Source organism: Oncorhynchus nerka, linkage group LG18 (assembly GCF_034236695.1).
Source record: "Oncorhynchus nerka isolate Pitt River linkage group LG18, Oner_Uvic_2.0, whole genome shotgun sequence".
Classification (NCBI taxonomy): Eukaryota; Metazoa; Chordata; class Actinopteri; order Salmoniformes; family Salmonidae; genus Oncorhynchus; species Oncorhynchus nerka.
Window position 1 is genome coordinate 74,258,400 of NC_088413.1, and position 24,040 is coordinate 74,282,439.

The following is a 24,040-nucleotide window of genomic DNA, read 5'->3' on the forward strand; positions in this document are numbered from 1 at the left end:
GGTTACCTGGTGACATGGTGAGTAACACATTACTGTCACAGCATGGCATCAAGAAAACCAGGGCAGCCATCAGAGTGTGTGCAGAGCCTAGCGGACTAAATAGACCGCCGTGTTAACGTAGAGGGATGATCTAACTGGTGCAATATCAACTGATGCTATCAGCTGATGCATCACTCAGGTTTCCTGTCTGAACCAGCTGCGTTTGTTTTTTTTGACAAACAAGACTCTTCATCACACAATTGTATACATGGCTTTGCCCAAGACAAAGAAAACTTGTGGAAAGTGCTTAAGGGTTCAGAATGGTCAGAGTGGTCTTCTAACTAAAGATTTAGACTTATGTAGAATACCAATGATACAAATGCAAAAGTGTCTGAAAAATGTTTATTTGTTTGAGAGATCATCCCCTGTGTTACCAAAGGTTAACATCTATTCAAATGATGATGAGGATGATTCTGTTGATTCATTGTTATATTTCCTCTCACAGTCAATGCTCCTCAGTGATGTCGATTTTACCGGTAACAAGTTACCAGGAAGCTGAAGTAACAAGTTACCAGGAAGCTGAAGTAACAAGTTACCAGGAAGTAACAAGTTACCAGGAAGTAACAAGTTACCAGGAAGCTAAAGTAACAAGTTACCAGGAAGTAACAAGTTACCAGGAAGCTGAAGCATGCAGTGGCACACATTGTTAGATAATTGCTTTCACCATGTTATGTGTTTGGTTCTCTTCACCTCAGAATAAGGTGTGTGAACTTTAATACCTCAATTCTCTTTGACTCTTTTACAGTTCAAGCTAAGCATCAAACAGTCATTACAATGACTGTTGAACACGGTTTCTTCTGACCGTCAAAATAAAGTTTACATGGCTTTGACGATGTCTTCCCAATCTCTGTTCCAGTCAGATGATGTCCAACGATGACTGTCCCTGCTCGGCTACCTTCTCTGTTTGTTGACGCCCTAGTAGGGTGACCCTCTGCTCCAGCCTCTCTGACCTCTGTCTGTCTTTCGGAGGGTTCTGGAAACAGCAGGTAGAAGTAGTCATATATACTACATGACTAGGATAGTGTTCACTGAGCACGTAACAGAAGAAAAGCGTTTCTAGAACAGGGAGATACTGTCTGACCTTGTTGAATAAGAAAGCTCAGTTTCATTTCCTGTTGTGCAACGTGTTGACGACGTGTTTTGGTGTGCCTGACCCAGCACTCAAGCGTTTTGATTTGGTCAAAGAGGCCACTGCTGGATCAAGAGGCTTGGGCATAACTGACACACATACACTCATTGTATCTCCCTGTGTGACAGGTTCTGAGGTGCAGAAGGTTTACCTAAAGTCGTGGGAAGCCTTGCTGTGGCTGGCAATTTTAAAACGGTCTACAAGCAAAACCACAACATGGACGTCTTCTCTCAGGTACAGTTGTTTTATCAGGATTTCAGTGGTTCCTATTAATCTTAGGGCCGGATTCCCGGACAGAGTTTAAACTTGTCCTTGACTAAGATGCACTTTCAATGGAGCTGATCAAAGATGCACAAAGAAATGGAGGGGCGAGAAACGTCCCCATCCACATTGAGCTTCAAGTTCCTCGGTGTCCACATTAGTAGTACGCGAGTCAGCTGTTTCTTCACCTGCACCCACCTGCAATTGCTAATAACCCATCCGCAACCGCCCAACTATGAAAGTGATCATTTGAGGCCTTGCAACCGACCCGGACACGCTTATATAGAAAATGAGCTGTGGGCTACAGTTCCAGACGGCGGAACGATTTTTTGACAGGGGGTACAGGACTTCTTTTTGCCTGATTTAGATATGTTTATGCTTATAATTTCCAACATTTTGGAAGGCTATTTGTTAGTCAATTTACATGTAACTTCTCTTCTTTCACTATACAGAGCCTTAACTTTTTCCACATTTTGTTAGGTTACAGCCTTATTCTAAAATGTGTTTAAATCTTTAAATCTACACACAATACCCCATCATGAAAAAAAAAAAAAAATGTTTTGACATTTTTGCTAATTTATAAAAATTTTAAAAAAGGAAAATTACACATACATATTCAGACCCTTTACTTATCAGTTTGTTGAAGCACCTTCGGCAGGAATTACAGACTTCAGTTTTCTTGGGTATGACGCTAAGCGTGGCACACCTATATTTGGGGAGTTTCTCCCATTCTTCTCTGCAAATTCTCTCAAGCTGTCTGATTGGATGGGGAGCGTTGCTGCACAGCTATTTTCAGGTCTCTCCAGAGGTGTTCGATCGGGTTCAGGTCTGGGCTCTAGATGGACCACTCAAGGACATTTAGAGATTTTTCCCAAAGCCACTCCTGCTTTGTCTTGGCTGTGTCCTTAGGGTCGTTGTCCTGTTGGAAGGATAACCTTCACCCCAGTCTGAGGTCCTGAGTGCTCTGGAGCAGGTTTTCATCTTGGAGCTCTACGGACAATTCCTTCAACCTCATGGCTTAGTTTTTGCTCTGACATGCACTGTCAACTGTGGGACCTTTATATAGACAGGTGTGTCTTTCCATATCATGTCCAATCAATTGAATTTACCACATGTGGACTCCAATCAAAAGTTGTAGAAACATCTCAAGTATGATCAATGGAAACAAGATGCCCCTGAGCTTATTTTCGAGTCTCATGGCAAAGGGTCTGAATACTTTTAGTTTTAATACATTTTCAAAAACGTCTAAAAACCTCTTTTCACTTTGTCATTATTGGTTATTGTGTGTAGATTGCTGAGGAATTTATTTTATTTAATCCATTTTAGAATAAGGCTGTAACGTAACAAAATGTGGAAAAGGTCAAGGGGCTGAATACCTCCCCAAGGCACTGTATGTTGACCTAGAAGACGAAATAAACTGCTCACCAGAATAATGTCATAAAGTGATTCAATCTAGATGACATCGTAAAGTTTTTTCTGTCATCTCTGCTACTTTCGCAGAGCATTGGGACAGAGCATAGGGACCGGGGATACAATTCAATCATTCAAAAAAAGTAGAAAGATGTTCTTTGCAAAATTGAAAACTGGTGAAAACAACCCAACATATTTCTGATAAGATTTCAGTTCGGCTTGAATGCATATTTTATGTGATTGAAATACTATCAGTTTTCATGATGCTGATAAATATAGCACCTCGCATTCTCTCAAGAGGCTGAAAGAAATAAATCATATTTTTCGACTAGGGTTGGGCTGTATCCAGATTTTCATGCCGTCATACCATTTCTGTACTATACCAGGCTATACAGTATAACCAAATGTGCACCCAAGGGGAGCTATTTAAACAACAACAAAAATTATACAAATATTTATTTGTTCTTTTTTTTTAAACAGTATTGAAAATCATCCCACCGGTATACGGTATAAAAGGTATATCGCCCAAGCTTATTCTCCACTCCCTTTCCCAAGTCAAAATGTTGCCTACATTTGGTGAATAATTTTACTGCAAGAAATGCTTAATTCCAGAGGAGTTATTATGAAGGTTATGTGAGAGGTTATAGATCTACAGTCAGTGTCCAGATTTCAGTTTCCATTTAATCCATCTGAACGGTAAGCTAGAATTCCTTTGACGTGCCATAGGGCCTATTTGAAGTCCCTGTCTTGTGACACTAGAATTTCTAGTCAATCATCACCAAATCTTTCCCAAACATTACTATCAGGAATCAAGGTAAAACCCAGATGCAGACTGTCGAAGTAACAATGTTTATTGTGGCAACAGGGGCAGGGAAGGACAGGTCAAGGCAGGCAGGGGTCGAAAATCCAGGGTAAGGCAAAGGTACTGGACGGCAGGCGGACTCAGGGACAGGCAGAGTTCAGTAATCCAGAGGTGGAGCAAAGGTACAGGGCGGCAGGCACGCTCATGGGCAGGCAGAGAGGTCAAACGGGCGGGTACAGGGTCAGGACAGGAGGTCAAAAACCAGGAGGACGAGAAAAGAGAGGCCGGGAAATTATAGGAGCTGACAGGAAAACGCTGGTTAGCTTGAATGAACAAGACGAACTGGCAACAAACAGACAGAGAACACAGTATAAATACACAGGGGATAATAGGGAAGATGGGCGATGTCTGGGGGGGGGGGAGACAAGCACAAGGACAGGTGAAACCGATCAGGGCGTGACAGTACCCCCCCTCTAGGGACGCCACCTGGTGTTCCACCTGGGCAGATACCTGGTTGACTGGGGTGCTGGGAGTGAAAGCCGGCGACCCAGCACCTCTCCTCCGGGCCATAACCCTCCCAGTCAACTGGGTGCTGGAAACCCCTGCCCCGTGGTCGAACCCTCAGGAGGCATCTCACCGTGTACGCTGACTTGCCATCGATGACACGAGGGGGAGGGATGGGCCTAGAAACAGAAGACAAGGTGCAGTCACCGCTTGGTACGGCATCTGCAAGGCACCCGACCACAAGGCACTTCACAGGGTGGTGAGTACGGCCCAGTACATCACTAGGACCGAGCTCCCTGCTATTCTGGCCCTCTATACCAGGCAGTGTCAGAGGAAGGCCCAACATTTTTTCAAAGACTCCAGCGACACAAGCCATAGATTGTTCTCTCTGCTATCTCATGGTAAAGTGATTCCAGTGCACCAAGTCTGGAACACACAGGACCCTGAACAGCTTCCACCCCCAAGACATAATACTGCTGACCCTCTCTACTCTATACACACACACAAACTGACACCCCAACACACACACACACACACCAGTGGCGGTCATTGCCATTTAAGATGAGGGATGATGATGATGATTTTTTTAATGAGCATGGCCTTATTTCTATTACAGCATATTGGATGACTGTCGTTCATATTCCATTCACTCAGCTCAATGTAACATTGATAGTTTTAGGCTACTACTCTAATTTCCCCTGTACCCATCATTTTGTATTTATTTTGTGTTTATTTCACCTTTTATTTAACCAGGTAGGCAAGTTGAGAACAAGTTATCATTTACAATTGCGACCTGGCCAAGATAAAGCAAAGCAGTTCGACACATACAACAACACAGACTTACACATGGAGTAAAACAAACATACAGTCAATAATACAGTAGAAAAATAAGTCTATATACAATGTGAGCAAATGAGGTGAGATAAGGGAGGTAAAGGCAAAAAAAGGCCATGGTGGCAAAGTAAATACAATACAGCAAGTAAAACACTGGAATTGTAGATTTGCACTGGAAGAATGTGCAAAGTAGAGAGAAATAATGGGGTGCAAAGGAGCAAAATAAATACAGTAGGGGGGGTAGTTGTTTGGGCTAAATTATAGATGGGCTATGTACAGGTGCAGTAATCTGTGAGCTGCTCTGACAGCTGGTGCTTAAAGCTAGTGAGGGAGATAAGTGTTTCCAGTTTCAGAGATTTTTGTAGTTCGTTCCAGTCATTGGCAGCAGAGAACTGGAAGGAGGGGCGGCCAAAAGAGGAATTGGTTTTGGGGGTGACCAGAGAGATATACCTGCTGGAGCGTATGCTACAGGTGAGTGCTGCTATGGTGACCAGCGAGCTGAGAAAAGGGGGGACTTTACCTAGCAGGGTCTTGTAGATGATCTGGAGCCAGTGGGTTTGGCGACGAGTATGAAGCGAGGGCCAGCCAACGAGAGCGTACAGGTCACAGTGGTAGTTAGTTTATGGGGCTTTGGTGACAAAACGGATGGCACTGTGATAGACTGCATCCAATTTATTGAGTAGGGTATTGGAGGCTATTTTGTAAATGACATCGCCGAAGTCGAGGATTGGTAGGATGGTCAGTTTTACAAGGGTATGTTTGGCAGGATGAGTGAAGCATGCGTGATCATGAGGTGGCTACTACCGCTGATGATATCTGGAAATGTGCATGTACACCCTGGACCATCTACTGTTGCTAGCCCCAATTCTGATTTGTGCTCTGATTTGTGCTTCACTGATTTGTGCTCTAGTAAAAGCCTGGGTTTTCTGCATGTTAAAACTAGAAGCTTATTATCTAAACTTGATCAATTGAAAGTGTGGGTTCACAGCTCCCATCCAGATGTGTTGGTCATTACTGAGACGTGGTTAAGAAAGAGTGTTTTGAACACTGATGTTGACCTTTATGGTTAGAACCTCTTTCGGCAAAACAGATCTTCCAAAAGTGGTGGAGTGGCAATCTTAACCAAGGAACATCTTCAGGGCTTGGTTGTCTCCACCAAGTCTGTCCCCAAATCATTTGATTTGCTGGTTTTAAGCATTACACTTTCAAATAGATCGTTGTTGACTGTTGCTTGGTGTTATCGTCCTACATCAGCACTGGCCTGTACCCTACCTTCCCTAAGCTCTCTCCTGGCCCCTTACACTAAATCTGAATTTGTCCTTCTAGGTGACCTAAACTGGGACATGCTTAAACCATCTGACCAAGTCCTAAAGCAATGGGACTCCCTAAATCTTAAATAATCTCAGATTATTACCAATCCCACAAGGTATGACTCCAAACAACCAGAAAAGGCTACTCTCCTTGATGTTATCCTCACAAATAATCCTGATCGGTATCAGTCAGGTGTTTCTGTAATGTGATCACTGTTTTACAGCCTGTGTTGGTAATGGCTGCTCAGTGAAACGACCTGTCCTGATTTGTCAAAGACGCTTGCTAAAAACCTTCAATGAGTAAGCCTTCCTTCATGACATGGCCTCTGTAAATTGGCGTCGAAGACGCTCGGACCTTCTTTTTTTCTATTTTCAGTGGTATTGTTAACAAACACTCCCCCATAAAGAAATGTAGAATTAAAAACAGGTTCAGCCCCTGGTTCGACCGTGAACTGGCAGAGTTACTCCACCTCAAGAATTGCATTTGGCGAAAGGCTCGGCACACGCATACTCAGGCTGACTGGCTCTCGTTCAGGCAAATGGGAAATAAGTGCACTCACGCTATCTGGAAGGCCAGTTCTCTCTCTGTGGGTCTAACCTCAAGAAGTTCTGGAAAACAGTTAAAGACCTGGAGAATAAACCCTCCTCCTCAGCTGCTCATATCCCTTAATGTTGATGATGTGGTTGTTACTGACAAGGAGCACATGGCTGAGCTCTTTAATCACCACTTCATTAAGTCAGGATTCCTATTTGACTCAGCCATGTCTCATTGCCCATCCAACATTTCCTCATCTCCCACCCCTTCTAATGCGACTAGCCCCGATGCTCCTCCCTCTTTTCCCCCTGCCCCGTTACAAAGTTTCTCCCTGCAGGCGGTCACTTTGTCTGAGGTGCTGAAGGAGCTCCTAAAACTTGACACCAAAAAACCATCTGGGTCAGATGGTTTAGAGCCTTATTTAAGGCTGCTGCCCCTATCATTGCCAAGCCTATCTCTGACCTTTTTAACCTGTCTCTCCTCTCTGGGGAGGTTCCCATTACTTGGAAGGCAGCCACGGTGTGTACTTTATTTAAAGGGGGTGATCAAGCTGATCTTAAATGTTATAGGCCAATTTCTATTTTGCCCTGTTTATCAAAAGTGTAGGAAAAACTTGTCAATAATCAGCTGACTGGCTTTCTTGATGTCTCCTTGCTCGCACACGCTTTTTCAGTTCTGCCCACAAATTCTCTATAGGACTGAGGTCAGGGCTTTGTGATGGACACTCCAATACCTTGACTTTGTTGTCCTTAAGCCGTTTTGCCACAACTTTGGAAGTATGCTTGGTGTCATTGTCCATTTGGAAGACCCATTTGCAACCAAGCTTTAACTTCCTGGCTGATGTCTTGAGATGTTGCTTCAATATATCCACATAATGTTTCTCCCTCGTGATGCCATCTATTTTGTGAAGTGCACCAGTCCCTCCTGCAGCAAAGCACCCCCACAACATGATGCTGCCACCTCCGTGCTTCACAGTTAGGGTGGTGTTCTTCGGCTTGCAAGCCTCCCCCTTTTTCCTCCAAACATAACAATGGTCATTATGGCCAAACAGTTCTATTTTTGTTTCATCAGACCAGAGGACATTTCTCCAAAAAGTATGATCTTTGTCCCCATGTGCAGTTGCAAACCATAGTCTGGCTTTTTTTATGGCAGTTTTGGAGCAGTGGCTTCTTCCTTGCTGAGCGGCCTTTCAGGTTATGTCGATATAGGACTTGTTATACTGTGGATATAGATACTTTTGTACTTGTTTCCTCCAGCGTCTTCACAAGGTCATTGCTGTTGTTCTGGGATTGATTTGTACTTTTCGCCCCAAAGTATGTTCATCTCTAGGAGACACAACGCGTCACCTTCCTGAGCGGTATGACGGCTGTGTCGTCCCATGGTGTTTATACTTGTGTACTATTGTTTGTACAGATAAACGTGGTACCTTCAGGCATTTGGAAATTGCTCCCAAGGTTGAAGCAGACTTGTGGAGATCTACAAAAAAAATTCTGAGTTCTTGACTGATTTCTTTTGATTTTCCCATGATGTCAAGCAAAGAGACACTGAGTTTGAAGGTAGGCCTTGAAATACATCCACAGGTACGCCTCCATATGACACAAATGATGTCAATTAGCCTAACAGAAGCTTCTAAAGCCATTTTCCAAGCTGTCGACAGCTTGGCACAGTCAACTTAGTGTATGTAAACTTCTGACTTATAAGTGAAATAATCTTTCTGTAAACAATTGTTGGAAAATGTACTTGTGTCATGCACAAAGTAGATGTCCTAACCGACTTGCCAAAACTATAGTTTGTTAACAAGAATTTTGTGGAATGGTTGAAAAGTGATGACTTTAATGACTCCAACCTAAGTGTATGTAAACTTCTGACTTCAACTGGAGCTCAGGCAGTAGGAAGCTCTCTCATCCATTTATATGCAGATGATACAGTCTTATACTCAACTGGCCTCTCCCTGGATTTTGTGTTAAGCGCTCTACAACAAAGCTTTCTTAGTGTCCAACAAGCTTTCTCTGCCCTTAACCTTGTCCAAAACAAAGATCATGTTGTTTGGTAAGAAGACCGGTGTGATTACTACCTCTGAGGGTTTAGAGCTTGAGTTTGTCACCTCATACAAGTATTTGGGAGTATGGCTAGATGGTACACTGTCTTTCTCTCAGCACATATCGAAGTTGCAGGCTAAGGTTGCATCCATCCTTGGTTTCCTCTATCGTAATCGCTCCTCTTCACCCCAGCTGCCAAACTAACCCTGATTCAGATGACCATCCTACCAATGCTAGATTACGGAGACGTAATTTATAGATCGACAGGTAAGGGTGCTGTCGAGCGGCTAGAGGTTCTTTACCGTTCGGCCATCAGATTTTCCACCAATGCTCCTGATAGGACAGACCACAGCCCTCTATACTCCTCTGTAAAGACCCACTGATTGATGCTTATTTATAAAACCCTCTTAGGCCTCACTCCCCCCTATCTGAGTTACCTACTGCAGCCCTCATCCTCCACATACAACACCCGTTCTGCCAGTCACATTCTGTTAAAGGTCCCCAAAGCACACACATCCCTGGGTCGCTCCTCTTTTCAGTTCGCTGCAGCTAGGGACTTGAACGAGCTGCAACAAACACTCAAACTGGACCGTTCTATCTCCATTTCTTAATTCAAAGACTCAGTCATCGACACTCTTACTGACAGTTGTGTCTGCTTCGCGTGATGTATTGTTGTCTCTACCTTCTTGCCTTTGTGCTGTTGCCTGTGCCCAATAATGTTTGTACAATGTTTTGTGCTGCTACCATGCTGTGCTCCTGCCATGTTGTTGTCATGTGTTGCTGCCATGCTGTGTTGTTGTCTTAGGTCTCTCTTTATGTAGTGTTGTGGTCTCTCTTTATGTAGTGTTGTGGTCTCTCTTTATGTAGTGTTGTGGTCTCTCTTTATGTAGTGTTGTGGTCTCTCTTTATGTAGTGTTGTGGTCTCTCTTTATGTAGTGTTGTGGTCTCTCTTTATGTAGTGTTGTGGTCTCTCTTTATGTAGTGTTGTGGTCTCTCTGTATGTAGTGTTGTGGTCTCTCTTTGTGTAGTGTTGTGGTCTCTCTTTGTGTAGTGTTGTGGTCTCTCTTTATGTAGTGTTGTGGTCTCTCTGTATGTAGTGTTGTGGTCTCTCTTTGTGTAGTGTTGTGGTCTCTCTTTGTGTAGTGTTGTGGTCTCTCTTTGTGTAGTGTTGTGGTCTCTCTTTGTGTAGTGTTGTGGTCTCTCTTTATGTAGTGTTGTGGTCTCTCTTTGTGTAGTGTTGTGGTCTCTCTTTATGTAGTGTTGTGGTCTCTCTTTATGTAGTGTTGTGGTCTCTCTTTATGTAGTGTTGTGGTCTCTCTTTGTGTAGTGTTGTGGTCTCTCTTTATGTAGTGTTGTGGTCTCTCTTTATGTAGTGTTGTGGTCTCTCTTTGTGTAGTGTTGTGGTCTCTCTTTATGTAGTGTTGTGGTCTCTCTTTGTAGTGTTGTGGTCTCTCTTTATGTAGTGTTGTGGTCTCTCTTTATGTAGTGTTGTGGTCTCTCTTTGTGTAGTGTTGTGGTCTCTCTTTATGTAGTGTTGTGGTCTCTCTTTGTGTAGTGTTGTGGTCTCTCTTTATGTAGTGTTGATCTCGTCATGATGTGTGTTTTTTGTCCTATTTTTTAAATGTTTAATCCCAGCCCCCCTCCCTGCAGGAGGCATTTTGCCTTTTAGTAGGCCGTCATTGTAAATCAAATTGGTTCTCAACTGACTTGCCTAGTTAAATAAAGGTTAAATATATATATATTTTTAAACCTAGCCTATGAATTCAAGTTTACAACAGTTGTGCACAGGTTGAGATAATTTTTTGTAATCAAGGTGACTAGGGTATGTAAACAATATATAAAGTGGCATTGTTTAAAGTGACTAGTGATACATTTATTACAACAAATGTTTTATTCTTAAAGTGGCTAAAGATTTGAGTCAGTATGTTGGCAGCAGCCACTCAATGTTAGTGATGGCTGTTTAACAGTCTGATGTCCTTGAGATAGAAGCTGTTTTTCAGTCTCTCGGTCCCAGCTTTGATGCACCTGTACTGACCTCACCTTCTGGATGATAGTGGGGTGAACAGGCAGTGGCTCGGGTGGTAGTTGTCCTTGATGATCTTACTGGCCTTCCTGTAACATCAGGTAATGTAGGTGTCCTGGAGGGCAGGTAGTTTGCCCCCGGTGATGCGCTTGTGGGGCGGAGCAGTTGCCGTACCAGGCGGTGATACAACCCGACAGAATGCTCTTGATTGTGCATCTGTAGAAGTTTGTGAGTGTTTTTGGTGACAAGCCAAATTTCTTCAGCCTCCTGAGGTTGAAGAGGCGCTGTTGTGCCTTCTTCACCACGCTGTCTGTGTGGGTGGACCATTTCAGTTTGTCCGTGACGTGTACGTCGAGGAACTTAAAACTTTCCACCTTCTCCACTACTGTCCCGTCGATGTGGATAGGGGGGTGCTCCCTCTGCTGTTTCCTGAAGTCCACGATCATCTCCTTTGTTTTGTTGACGTTGAGTGTGAGGTTATATTCCTGACACCATGCTCCGAGGGCCCTCACCACCTCCCTGTAGGCCGTCTCGTCGTTGTTGGTAATCAAGCCTACTACTGTGGTGTTGTCTGCAAACTTGATGATTGAGTTGGAGGCGTGCATGGCCACCCAGTCATGGGTGAACAGGGAGTACCGGAGAGGGCTGAGAACGCACCCTTGTGGGGCCCCAGTGTTGAGGATCAACGGGGTGGAGATATGTAATCATTAGGGTGTAATCATTAGTCCAAAAGTTGCAAATTAGTTTCTGTTGGACAAATTTGTGTATGTTTATCCCCATTTTAAAAATATAACTTTTTAAATGTTTCACTATTTAGATTTTTATGAAATTCACTGAGGAGGACACACACACACACACACACACACACACACACACACACACACACTGACTTTCACAATCACCACATAAAAACGGAGGTGTTTTCTTCCCTCTGCAGGCCAACTGAGGCACAGCAACAGAATGACTGTGTTTAAAGGTTCACAGCAGCAGGCGCCCCCTAGTGGAGCTACCAGAGCCTCCTCAGCGAGTTCTGTGGTGGGGCCTAGAGACCCTAATGGAACCTGCAGGACCTTTTCGGCGAGCTCCGTGAGGGGGCCTAGAGAGAAGCAGCAGGAAGAGAGGTGTCACCAGGGGCTCCCCCAGCAGGCCTTCCTGTCTGAGGAGCAGTCCGTCTCTGTTGTCCTCAAGTAAATAGCCTCAGATAATGTGATAATGTACTGATCAGACATAGGTAACATGATATAGCCCAGATGATACATTTCAGATTCACTCAGATGATAGAGCTCAGATATAGTTTTTCAACCACTCCACACATTTCTTGTTAACAAACTAGTTTTGGCAAGTTGGTTAGGACATCTACTTTGTACATGACACAAGTCATTTTTCCAACAATTGTTTACAGACAGATTATTTCACTTATAATTCACTGCATCACAATTCCAGTGGGTCAGAAGTTTACATACACTAAATTGACTGTGCCTTTAAACAGCTTGGTCAGGTTTTGTGGTGCACTTCACAAAATAGATGGCATCATGACGGTGGGAAAATGATGTGGATATATTGAAGCAACATCTCAAGACATCAGTCAGGAAGTTAAAGCTTGGTTTCAAATGGGTCTTCCAAATGGACAATGACACCAAGCATACTTCTGAAGTTGTGGAAAATGGCTTAAAGACAACAAAGTCAAGGTATTGGAGTGTCCATCACAAAGCCCTGACCTCAGTCCTATAGAAAAGTTGTGGGCAGAACTGAAAAAGCGTGTGCAAGCAAGGAGGCCAACAAACCTGACTTAGGTTTCTACCACTGCCTACGCTACTCCTGTTACACCACCACTGACACAGCCAGGAAGTGCAGCCTTTAGCCAGCCATCGCTGCCTAGTTCCCCATTGGCACTGATCTTAGAAAAGGACAGAGTAAACAGTTCCTTGCTGGCAGAACTCAAGGTCCTTGTGTAAAGGAACATGTGGGTTCATGGCCTCACTGAATTCCCCAAGCACCAACTTCCCAATGTCCCACTCACATACTAAACCAGCTCTGTCAGGAGAATGGGCCAAAATTCACCCAACTTATTGTGGGAAGTTTGTGGAAGGCTACCGAAACGTTTGACCCAAGTTAAACATTTTTAATGGCAATGCTACCAAATACTAATTGAGTGTATGTAAACTTCTGACCCAATGGGAATGTGATGAAAGAAATCAAATCTGAAATAAATCATTCTCTTTACTATTATTCTGACATTTCACATTCTTCAAATAAAGTGGTGATCCTAACTGACCCAAGACAGGGAATTTCTACGAGGATTAAATGCCCGGAATTGTGAAAAACTGAGTTTAAATGTATTTGGCTAAGGTGTATGTAAACTTCTGACTTCAACTGTAGTTCAGATGTTATAGCAAAGATTATATAGCTCAGATATTATAGCTCAGATGATATTGCTCAGATGTTATAGCTCAGATGATATAGCTCAGATGATATAGCTCAGATGATCTAGCTCAGATGATATAGCTCAGATGATATAGCTCAGATGTTATAGCTCAGATGATCTAGCTCAGATGATATAGCTCAGATGTTATAGCTCAGATGATATAGCTCAGATGATATAGCTCAGATGATCTAGCTCAGATGATATAGCTCAGATGATATAGCTCAGATATTATAGCTCAGATGTTATAGCTCAGATATTATAGCTCAGATGATATTGCTCAGATGTTATAGCTCAGATATTATAGCTCAGATGATATAGCTCAGATATTATAGCTCAGATGATATTGCTCAGATGTTATAGCTCAGATGTTATAGCTCAGATGATATAGCTCAGATGATATAGCTCAGATGATCTAGCTCAGATGATATAGCTCAGATGTTATAGCTCAGATGATATTGCTCAGATGTTATAGCTCAGATGATAGAGGTCAGATGCTAATCCAATTACTAAACTGCTATTAAACGGCAATAGATTCACTTAGTATCACGTACCAATGGATATTGAGTTACTGTAAACAGCAGATGTTTGAATCAGTACACAGTTTAATAAACAACTGTTGTTCTACCATTTTCATCACCCTAGGCTACACTTAGATTTCAATAGAAGAATAGAATCTTCCAGATTCTGGATTTCAGAAGTAGTACTATTTCACAGTATCTTATTCATTTGATTTATCCCTAAATGTCTATGTTGTGTCTTTCCCCAGGCTACCTCCTCCACCTCCTCAGAAACACAGGCTCAGAGCTCCATCTGTCAGGCTGCCGCTCTAAGCGAGTCCCCTGCCTCGTCGTCGGGGCCGTCGGGCCTTGTCTCTGTACTGGTGTCTAGTCTACGCCAACGCCACACCATTACAGCCCACGTGTGCTCGCTGGATGGCGTCGACTTTGTGGTCAGTAACCGCAGTGGTGGATAGGCAGAGTCGATCGGAGCTGGCCGGGATGGCAAACAGCAAACGGTTGGTGGAGAGAGTAACCAGCCTTCAGGGCCTTTTTGATCTCATCGTAGAGAAGGACTGCACCAAACTAGGTGAGGGAGGGCACACATTCACTTTTGAACAGAACCAGTTGGCTGGAATACTTCCTGTGGGTTCAATTCCTGATTAAAGTATGCTCACTTTTGTTTGATTGTGACAGTTTGTGATTGTGACAGTGTGACAGTATCACAAAAATGTTCAAGGAAGTTTGATAAAATAATACATACCTTTCTACTATACGAGTCAAAAGATCACAGGCAGCAGATGCTGCCCTGCGTCAGCTGTCAAAACCCTCAACAAATAAAATTAAATGTCATTTGTCACGTGCGCCGAATACAACATAGGTTCAGATTGGTGGGCCACCTGGTCAGCAGGTAGGGGCAGTCAAATGAATTGGGCATCTCTGTAAGCTTTCATTTATAATAAATTTGAACAAAAAAAGTAAACAAAAAAGACGCATTGAGATTGACCACTCTTTTTCAAATAAGCCCTGGCCAAGAAAAGCAGCATACCACAATACAAACATATTGCTGGTACATCAGTGCATTGACACGTCAAAGCAGCAGTGGATTCAAGTACACTTCCATTCCAATTGCATTTCAATTCCAATTTGTTGAAGTGGAAAGACCATGCAACCAACAGGATAGTCATTCAGCCACGAAAGTGCCCCAGAATTGATGATAGCAATAATATGAGGAATATTGATGCCACCATCAGGAAATCAAACAGAATTTAGCTAAAATAATACGATACTTGGTATGTCTAACAATAGAACTAGAATCCATTCATCCATCCAGATTCTATGGTATAAACTCTGCCCCTCCCCTCGACTTGTAGCTCGGTCGAGGAACACTGCCCCTCCCCTACTTGTAACTCGGTCGAGGAACACTGCCCCTCCTCTACTTGTAGCTCCGTTGAGGAACATTGCCCCTCTCCTCTACTTGTAGCTCGGTCGAGGAACACTGCCCCTCCCCTCGACTTGTAGCTCGGTCGAGGAACACTGCCCCTCCTCTACTTGTAGCTCCGTTGAGGAACACTGCCCCTACTCTACCTGTAGCTCCGTTGAAGAACACTGCCCCTCCTCTACTTGTAGCTCCGTTGAGGAACACTGCCCCTCCCCTCTACTTGTAGCTCCGTTGAGGAACACTGCCCCTCCTCTACTTGTAGCTCCGTTGAGGAACATTGCCCCTCCCCTCGACTTGTAGCTCGGTCGAGGAACACTGCCCCTCCTCTACTTGTAGCTCGGTCGAGGAACACTGCCCCTCCTCTACTTGTAGCTCGGTCGAGGAACACTGCCCCTCCTCTACTTGTAGCTCCGTTGAGGAACACTGCCCCTACTCTACCTGTAGCTCCGTTGAAGAACACTGCCCCTCCTCTACTTGTAGCTCCGTTGAGGAACACTGCCCCTCCCCTCTACTTGTAGCTCCGTTGAGGAACACTGCCCCTCCTCTACTTGTAGCTCCGTTGAGGAACATTGCCCCTCCCCTCGACTTGTAGCTCGGTCGAGGAACACTGCCCCTCCTCTACTTGTAGCTCGGTCGAGGAACACTGCCCCTCCTCTACTTGTAGCTCGGTCGAGGAACACTGCCCCTCCTCTACTTGTAGCTCGGTCGAGGAACACTGCCCCTCCTCTACTTGTAGCTCGGTCGAGGAACACTGCCCCTCCTCTACTTGTAGCTCGGTCGAGGAACACTGCCCGTCCCCTCGAATTGTAGCTATGTCGAGGAACACTGCCCCTCCCCTCTACTTGTAGCTCGGTCAGGGAACATTGCCCCTCCCCTCTACTTGTAGCTCGGTCGAGGAACACTGTCCCTCCCCTCTACTTGTAACTTGGTCGAGGAACACTGCCCCTCTACTTGTAGCTCGGTCGAGGAACATTGCCCCTCTACTTGTAACTTGGTCGAGGAACACTGCCCGTCCCCTCGAATTGTAGCTATGTCGAGGAACACTGCCCCTCCCCTCGACTTGTAGCTCGGTCGAGGAACACTGCCCGTCCCCTCGAATTGTAGCTATGTCGAGGAACACTGCCCCTCCCCTCGACTTGTAGCTCGGTCGAGGAACACTGCCCCTCCCCTCGACTTGTAGGTCCGTCGAGGAACATTGCCCCTCCCCTCTACTTGTAGCTCGGTCGAGGAACACTGCCCCTCCCCTCGACTTGTAGGTCCGTCGAGGAACATTGCCCCTCCCCTCTACTTGTAGCTCGGTCGAGGAACACTGCCCCTCCCCTCGACTTGTAGGTCCGTCGAGGAACATTGCCCCTCCCCTCTACTTGTAGCTCGGTCGAGGAACACTGCCCCTCCCCTCGACTTGTAGCTCCGTCGAGGAACATTGCCCCTCCCCTCTACTTGTAGCTCGGTCGAGGAACACTGCCCCTCCCCTCGACTTGTAGCTCCGTTGAAGAACACTGCCCCTCTACCTGTAGCTCGGTGGAGGAACACTGCCCCTCTCCTCTACTTGTAGCTCGGTGGAGGAACACTGCCCCTCTCCTCTACTTGTAGCTCGGTGGAGGAACACTGCCCCTCCTCTACTTGTAGCTCGGTCGAGGAACACTGCCCCTCCCCTCGACTTGTAGGTCCGTCGAGGAACATTGCCCCTCCCCTCTACTTGTAGCTCGGTCGAGGAACACTGCCCCTCCCCTCGACTTGTAGGTCCGTCGAGGAACATTGCCCCTCCCCTCTACTTGTAGCTCGGTCGAGGAACACTGCCCCTCCCCTCGACTTGTAGCTCCGTCGAGGAACATTGCCCCTCCCCTCTACTTGTAGCTCGGTCGAGGAACACTGCCCCTCCCCTCGACTTGTAGCTCCGTTGAAGAACACTGCCCTCTACCTGTAGCTCCCCTCTACTTGTGGAGGAACACTGCCCCTCTCCTCTACTTGTAGCTCGGTGGAGGAACACTGCCCCTCTCCTCTACTTGTAGCTCGGTGGAGGAACACTGCCCCTCCTCTACTTGTAGCTCGGTCGAGGAACACTGCCCCTCCCCTCTACTTGTAGCTCGGTCGAGGAACACTGTCCCTCCCCTCTACTTGTAGCTCCTTCGAGGAACACTGCCACTCCTCTACTTGAAACTCGGTCGAGGAACACTGCCCCTCCCCTCTACTTGTAACTTGGTCGAGGAACACTGCCCCTCTACTTGTAGCTCGGTCGAGGAACATTGCCCCTCCTCTACTTGTAACTTGGTCGAGGAACACTGCCCCTCCCCTCGAATTGTAGCTATGTCGAGGAACACTGCCCCTCCCCTCGACTTGTAGCTCGGTCGAGGAACACTGCCCGTCCCCTCGAATTGTAGCTATGTCGAGGAACACTGCCCCTCCCCTCGACTTGTAGCTCGGTCGAGGAACACTGCCCGTCCCCTCGAATTGTAGCCCCTCCCTCTATGTGAGGAACACTGCCCCTCCCCTCGACTTGTAGCTCGGTCGAGGAACACTGCCCGTCCCCTCGAGCTTGTACACTGCTACTGTCTCGAGGAACACTGCCCCTCACCTCGACTTGTAACACTGCCCCTCCCCTCGGTTGTGGCGAGGAACCCTGCCCGTCCCCTCGAATTGTGGTAACACTGCCCCTCCCTCGACTGTCGAGAACACTGCCCCTCCCCTCGACTTGTAGCTCGGTCGAGGAACACTGCCCCTCCCCCTCGACTTGTAGGTCCGTCGAGGAACATTGCCCCTCCCCTCTACTTGTAGCTCGGTCGAGAAACACTGCCCCTCCCCTCGACTTGTAGGTCCGTAGCGAGGAACATTGCCCCGTCCCCCCTCCCCTCTACTTGTAGCTCGGTCGAGGAACACTGCCCCTCCCCTCGACTTGTAGGTCCGTCGAGGAACATTGCCCCTCCCCTCTACTTGTAGGTCCGTCGAGGAACATTGCCCCTCCCCTCTACTTGTAGCTCGGTCGAGGAACATTGCCCCTCCCCTCTACTTGTAGCTCGGTCGAGGAACACTGCCCCTCCCCTCGACTTGTAGCTCCGTTGAAGAACACTGCCCCTCCTCTACTTGTAGCTCGGTGGAGGAACACTGCCCCTCTCCTCTACTTGTAGCTCGGTGGAGGAACACTGCCCCTCTCCTCTACTTGTAGCTCGGTCGAGGAACATTGCCCCTCCCCTCTACTTGTAGCTCGGTCGAGGAACATTGCCCCTCCTCTACTTGTAGCTCCGTCGAGGAACACTGCCCCTCCCCTCTACTTGTAGCTCGGTCGAGGAACACTGCCCCTCCCCTCTACTTGTAGCTCGGTCAGGGAACATTGCCCCTCCCCTCTACTTGTAGCTCGGTCGAGGAACACTGCCCCTCCCCTCTACTTGTAGCTCGGTCGAGGAACACTGCCCCTCCTCTACTTGTAGCTCGGTCGAGCAACACTGCCCCTCCTCTACTTGTAACTCGGTCGAGGAACACTGCCCCTCCCCTCTACTTGTAACTTGGTCGAGGAACACTGCCCCTCTACTTGTAGCTCGGTCGAGGAACATTGCCCCTCCTCTACTTGTAACTTGGTCGAGGAACACTGCCCCTCCCCTCGAATTGTAGCTATGTCGAGGAACACTGCCCCTCCCCTCGACTTGTAGCTCGGTCGAGGAACACTGCCCCTCCCCTCGACTTGTAGGTCCGTCGAGGAACATTGCCCCTCCTCTCTACTTGTAGCTGCGTCCTCTGTAGCTCGGTCGAGGAACACTGCCCCTCCCCTCGACTTGTAGGTCCGTCGAGGAACACTGCCCCTCCCCTCGACTTGTAGCTAGCACTGCCCCTCCCCTCTACTCGAGGAACATTGCCCCTCCCCTCTACTTGTAGCTCGGTCGAGGAACACTGCCCCTCCCCTCGACTTGTAGGTCCGTCGAGGAACATTGCCCCTCCCCTCTACTTGTAGCTCGGTCGAGGAACACTGCCCCTCCCCTCGACTTGTAGCTCCGTCGAGGAACACTGCCCCTCCCCTCGACTTGTAGCTTGTCGAGGAACACTGCCCCTCCGGTCTACACTGCCCCTCCTCCTCTACTTGTAGCTCGGTGAGGAACACTGCCCCTCCTCTCTACTTGGTGTAGCTCGAGGAACACTGCCCCTCCCCTCTACTTGTAGCTCGGTGCCCCTCCCCTCTACTTGTAGCTCGGTCGAACACTGCCCCTCCCCTCTACTTGTAGCTCCTCCTCTACTTGAAACACTGCCCTCGAGCTCGAAACACTGCCCCTCCCCTACTCTAGGAACTTCCCCGTAACTTGGTCGAGGAACACTGCCCCTCTACTTGTAGCTCGGTCGAGGAACATTGCCCCTCCTCTACTTGTAAGAACACTGCCCCTCCCCTCGGTAGCTATCGAGGAACACTGCCCCTCCCTCGACTTGTAGCACTGCCCCCCTCGATTGTCTCCGTCGAGGAACACTGCCCCTCCCCTCGACTTGTAGCTCGGTCGAGGAACACTGCCCGTCCCCTCACTGAATTGTAGCACTATGTCTCGAGGAACACTGCCCCTCCCCTCGACTTGTAGCTCGGCTCGAGGAACACTGCCCCTCCCTCGTTGTAGCTATGTCGAGGAACACTGCCCCTCCCCTCGACTTGTAGCTCGGTCGGAACACTGCCCCTCCCCTCTACTTGAACACTGCCCGTCCTCTACTTGTAGCGGTCGAGGAACACTGCCCCTCCCCTCTACTTGTAGCTATGTCGAGGAACACTGCCCCTCCCCTCGACTTGTAGCTCGGTCGAGGAACACTGCCCCTCCCCTCGACTTGTCCCCTCGAGAACACTGCCCCTCCCTAGCTTGTAGCTGTCGAGGAACACTGCCCCTCCCTCGACTTGTAGCTCGGTCGAGGAACCCTGCCCCTCCCCTCCCCGACTTGTAGCTCGAATGCCCCTCCCTCTTGTAGGTCCGTCGAGGAACATTGCCCCTCCCCTCTACTTGTAGCTCGGTCGAGAAACACTGCCCCTCCCCTCGACTTGTAGGTCCGTCGAGGAACATTGCCCCTCCCTCTACTTGTAGCTCGGTCGAGGAACACTGCCCCCCCTCGACTTGTAGGTCCGTCGAGGAACATTGCCCCTCCCCTCTACTTGTAGCTCGGTCGAGGAACACTGCCCCTCCCCTCGACTTGTAGGTCCGTCGAGGAACATTGCCCCTCCCCTCTACTTGTAGGTCCGTCGAGGAACATTGCCCCTCCCTCTACTTGTAGCTCGGTCGAGGAACACTGCCCCTCCCCTCTACTTGTAGCTCCGTCGAGGAACACTGCCCCTCCTCTACTTGTAGCTCGGTGAGGAACACTGCCCCTCCCTCTACTTGTAGCTCGGTGGAGGAACACTGCCCCTCTCTACTCTAACTGCCCCTCCCCTACCTAGCTCGGTGGAGGAACACTGCCCCTCTCCTCTACTTGTAGCTCGGTCGAGGAACACTGCCCCTCTCTCCCCTACTTGTACTTGTAGCACTCCCCTCGACTTGTCGAGGAACATTGCCCCTCCCCTCCCCTCGACTTGTAGGTCCGTAGCTCCCTCGGTCGAGGAACATTGCCCCTCCTCTATTTGTAGCTCGGTCGAGGAACACTGCCCCTCCCCTCTACTTGTAGCTCGGTCGAGGAACACTGCCCCTCCCCTCTACTTGTAGCTCGGTCAGGGAACATTGCCCCTCCCCTCTACTTGTAGCTCGGTCGAGGAACACTGCCCCTCCCCTCTACTTGTAGCTCGGTCGAGGAACACTGCCCCTCCTCTACTTGTAGCTCGGTCGAGCAACACTGCCCCTCCTCTACTTGTAACTCGGTCGAGGAACACTGCCCCTCCCCTCTACTTGTAACTTGGTCGAGGAACACTGCCCCTCTACTTGTAGCTCGGTCGAGGAACATTGCCCCTCCTCTACTTGTAACTTGGTCGAGGAACACTGCCCCTCCCCTCGAATTGTAGCTATGTCGAGGAACACTGCCCCTCCCCTCGACTTGACTTGTAGCTCGGTGCCCCTCCCTCTACTTGAGGAACACTGCCCCTCCCTCGACTTGTAGGTCCGTCGAGGAACATTGCCCCTCCCCTCTACTTGTAGCTCGGTCGAGGAACACTGCCCCTCCCTCGACTTGTAGGTCCGTCGAGGAACACTGCCCCTCCCTCTACTTGTAGCTCGGTCGAGGAACACTGCCCCTCCCTCGACTTGTAGGTCCATCGAGGAACACTGCCCCTCCCCTCTACTTGTAGCTCGGTCGAGGAACACTGCCCCTCCCCTCGACTTGTAGCTCCGTCGAGGAACATTGCCCCTCCCCTCTACTTGTAGCTCGGTCGAGGAACACTGCCCCTCCCCTCAACATGTAGCTCCGTTGAAGAACACTGCCCCTCTACCTGTAGCTCGGTGGAGGAACACTGCCCCTCTCCTCTACTTGTAGCTCGGTGGGGGAACACTGCCCCTCTCCTCTACTTGTAGCTCGGTCGAGGAACACTGCCCCTCCTCTACTTGTAGCTCGGTCAGGGAACATTGCCCCTCCCCTCTACTTGTAGTTCGGTCGAGGAACACTGCCCCTCCCCTCTACTTGTAGCTCGGTCGAGGAACACTGCCCCTCCCCTCTACTTGTAGCTCGGTCGAGGAACACTGCCCCTCCTCTACTTGTAGCTCCGTCGAGGAACACTGCCCCTCCTCTACCTGTAGCTCGGTCGAGGAACACTGCCCCTCCCCTCTACTTGTAGCTCGGTCGAGGAACACTGCCCCTCCCCTCTACTTGTAGCTCGGTCGAGGAACACTGCCCCTCCCCTCGACTTGTAGCTCCGTCGAGGAACATTGCCCCTCCCCTCTACTTGTAGCTCGGTCGAGGAACACTGCCCCTCTCCTCGACTTGTAGCTATGTCAAGGAACACTGCCATCCCCTCGAATTGTATCTATGTCGTGGCTCTCCAAAAGGGGGCGTATGTGTGCTGCCCCAGAGCCGAGGAGATCTACCACTGCCTACGCTACTCCTGTTACACCAACACAGCCAGGAAGTGCAGCCTTTAGCCAGCCATCACTGCCTAGTTCCCCATTGGCACTGATCTAAGGTCAGTTTTGTCCTTTTTCTTCCCTAATGGTTACTGGTTAGGATTTGGGGAGAGTGAGATGATCCTACAACTGACCCCGAAGGACAATTTCCCTCAAACGGGACCTCTAACGGCATCATGGCCTGCAATTGTGGCACCAAATGGAATAAAACAGACTGAAACAGGGCGTGATTACCTGGACTTGCCCAATAAGAAAGTCATTTTTATTCCCGATTGCAAAATGTTTTCAGTTGTGTTCCCTAATGAACAAGGCCCAGCCTTACTGTAAATATTTATTGCACATCGAAATAAGACTTGACGGACACTAAGGTGAATGTACAGTATGGTGGATGCACATTGGGAGTGCAATGTGTCACTGCGTTTGTTTTGTTGAACTATTGAAGTTATTACCATTTCTGTTCAAATAAAAGTTGTATTTTTGTGTTCATATTTTGTAGAGGTCAAATATATGGTTTCGATTGCAGGAATAAAAATGCACAATTTTTCTATAACTAAATTGCTTTATTCCAAAACAAATTCACAAAAGTATTTGACATGATTCAGTCAAAACACATTGACAGATATAAGTACACAAAATGAAGTTCATACTCCTAGATTTCTTAGTGTTAGATTCATATCCTCTTTGTTCAACCTTGTCTGTAGTGTCTTTGCACAGCTGCTGTCTTTCCCACACTCTGGGGGTGGAATTCCAGGAGTCTGGCAAGAGAGATTAGTAGTCTGTCAACCACACGAAGTCACCACAAGAAGTGACTCTAGGACACGTCATTGGTCGACTGCATTCCAGTCTTTATAACAATTGCATATAAGTACACAATCACATTGCATAAGATGACTCTGGAAACGAGCATGCACTATGGATTGATATAGCCCATAACTCTGTCACGGTCTGAATATAACAGTGCTGTGTTTGAGAAAGGGATTGTACTTCGACTTGATGGTAACAAAGCCCTATCCACGTACACACACACACACACACACACGACTCCTTTCTCAAAACCAAACCAGCATTACAGGAGCATTTCATTAATCATTTCCTTGTTTTGCCTTGTTCTAGAGCCGTGCCTGTCCTCTTCAGTTTGAGGGGTACATATACTATGACTTAACATATGGTAGCTGGATACTGATATGCACTGATCAACAAGGTATCACATTTAGCAGACGCTGTAATCCAGAACGACTTAGTTTAAGGCATTCATCTTAAAAAAAAAAATGTAGCTAGGTGGGACAACCACATATCACAATATAGTGGGGGAGAACAAGTATTTGATACACTGCTGGTTTTCCTACTTACAAAGCATGTAGAGGTCTGTAATTTTTTATCATAGGTACACTTAAACTGTGAGAATCAGAATGTAAAACAAAAATCCAGAAAATCACATTGTATGATTAAGTAATTTGCATTTTATTGCATGACATAAGTATTTGATCACCTACCAACCAGTAAGAATTCTGGCTCTCACAGACCTGTTAGTTTTTCTTTAAGAAGCCCTCCTGTTCTCCACTCATTACCTGTTAACTGCACCTGTTTGAACTCGTTATCTGTATAAAAGACACCTGTCCATACACTCAAAATCGTCAGTGTATCAAATACTTGTTCTCCCCACTGTAGGTGAGTTTTTCCAGACTGAATGATTTCCTAGCTTCTGTGGGAAGCTGTTTCCACCATTGGGGTGCATGGAACAGAAAAGAGCTTTGACTGGGCTGTAATCTACGAGCAACGAGTTGTGTGGCTTC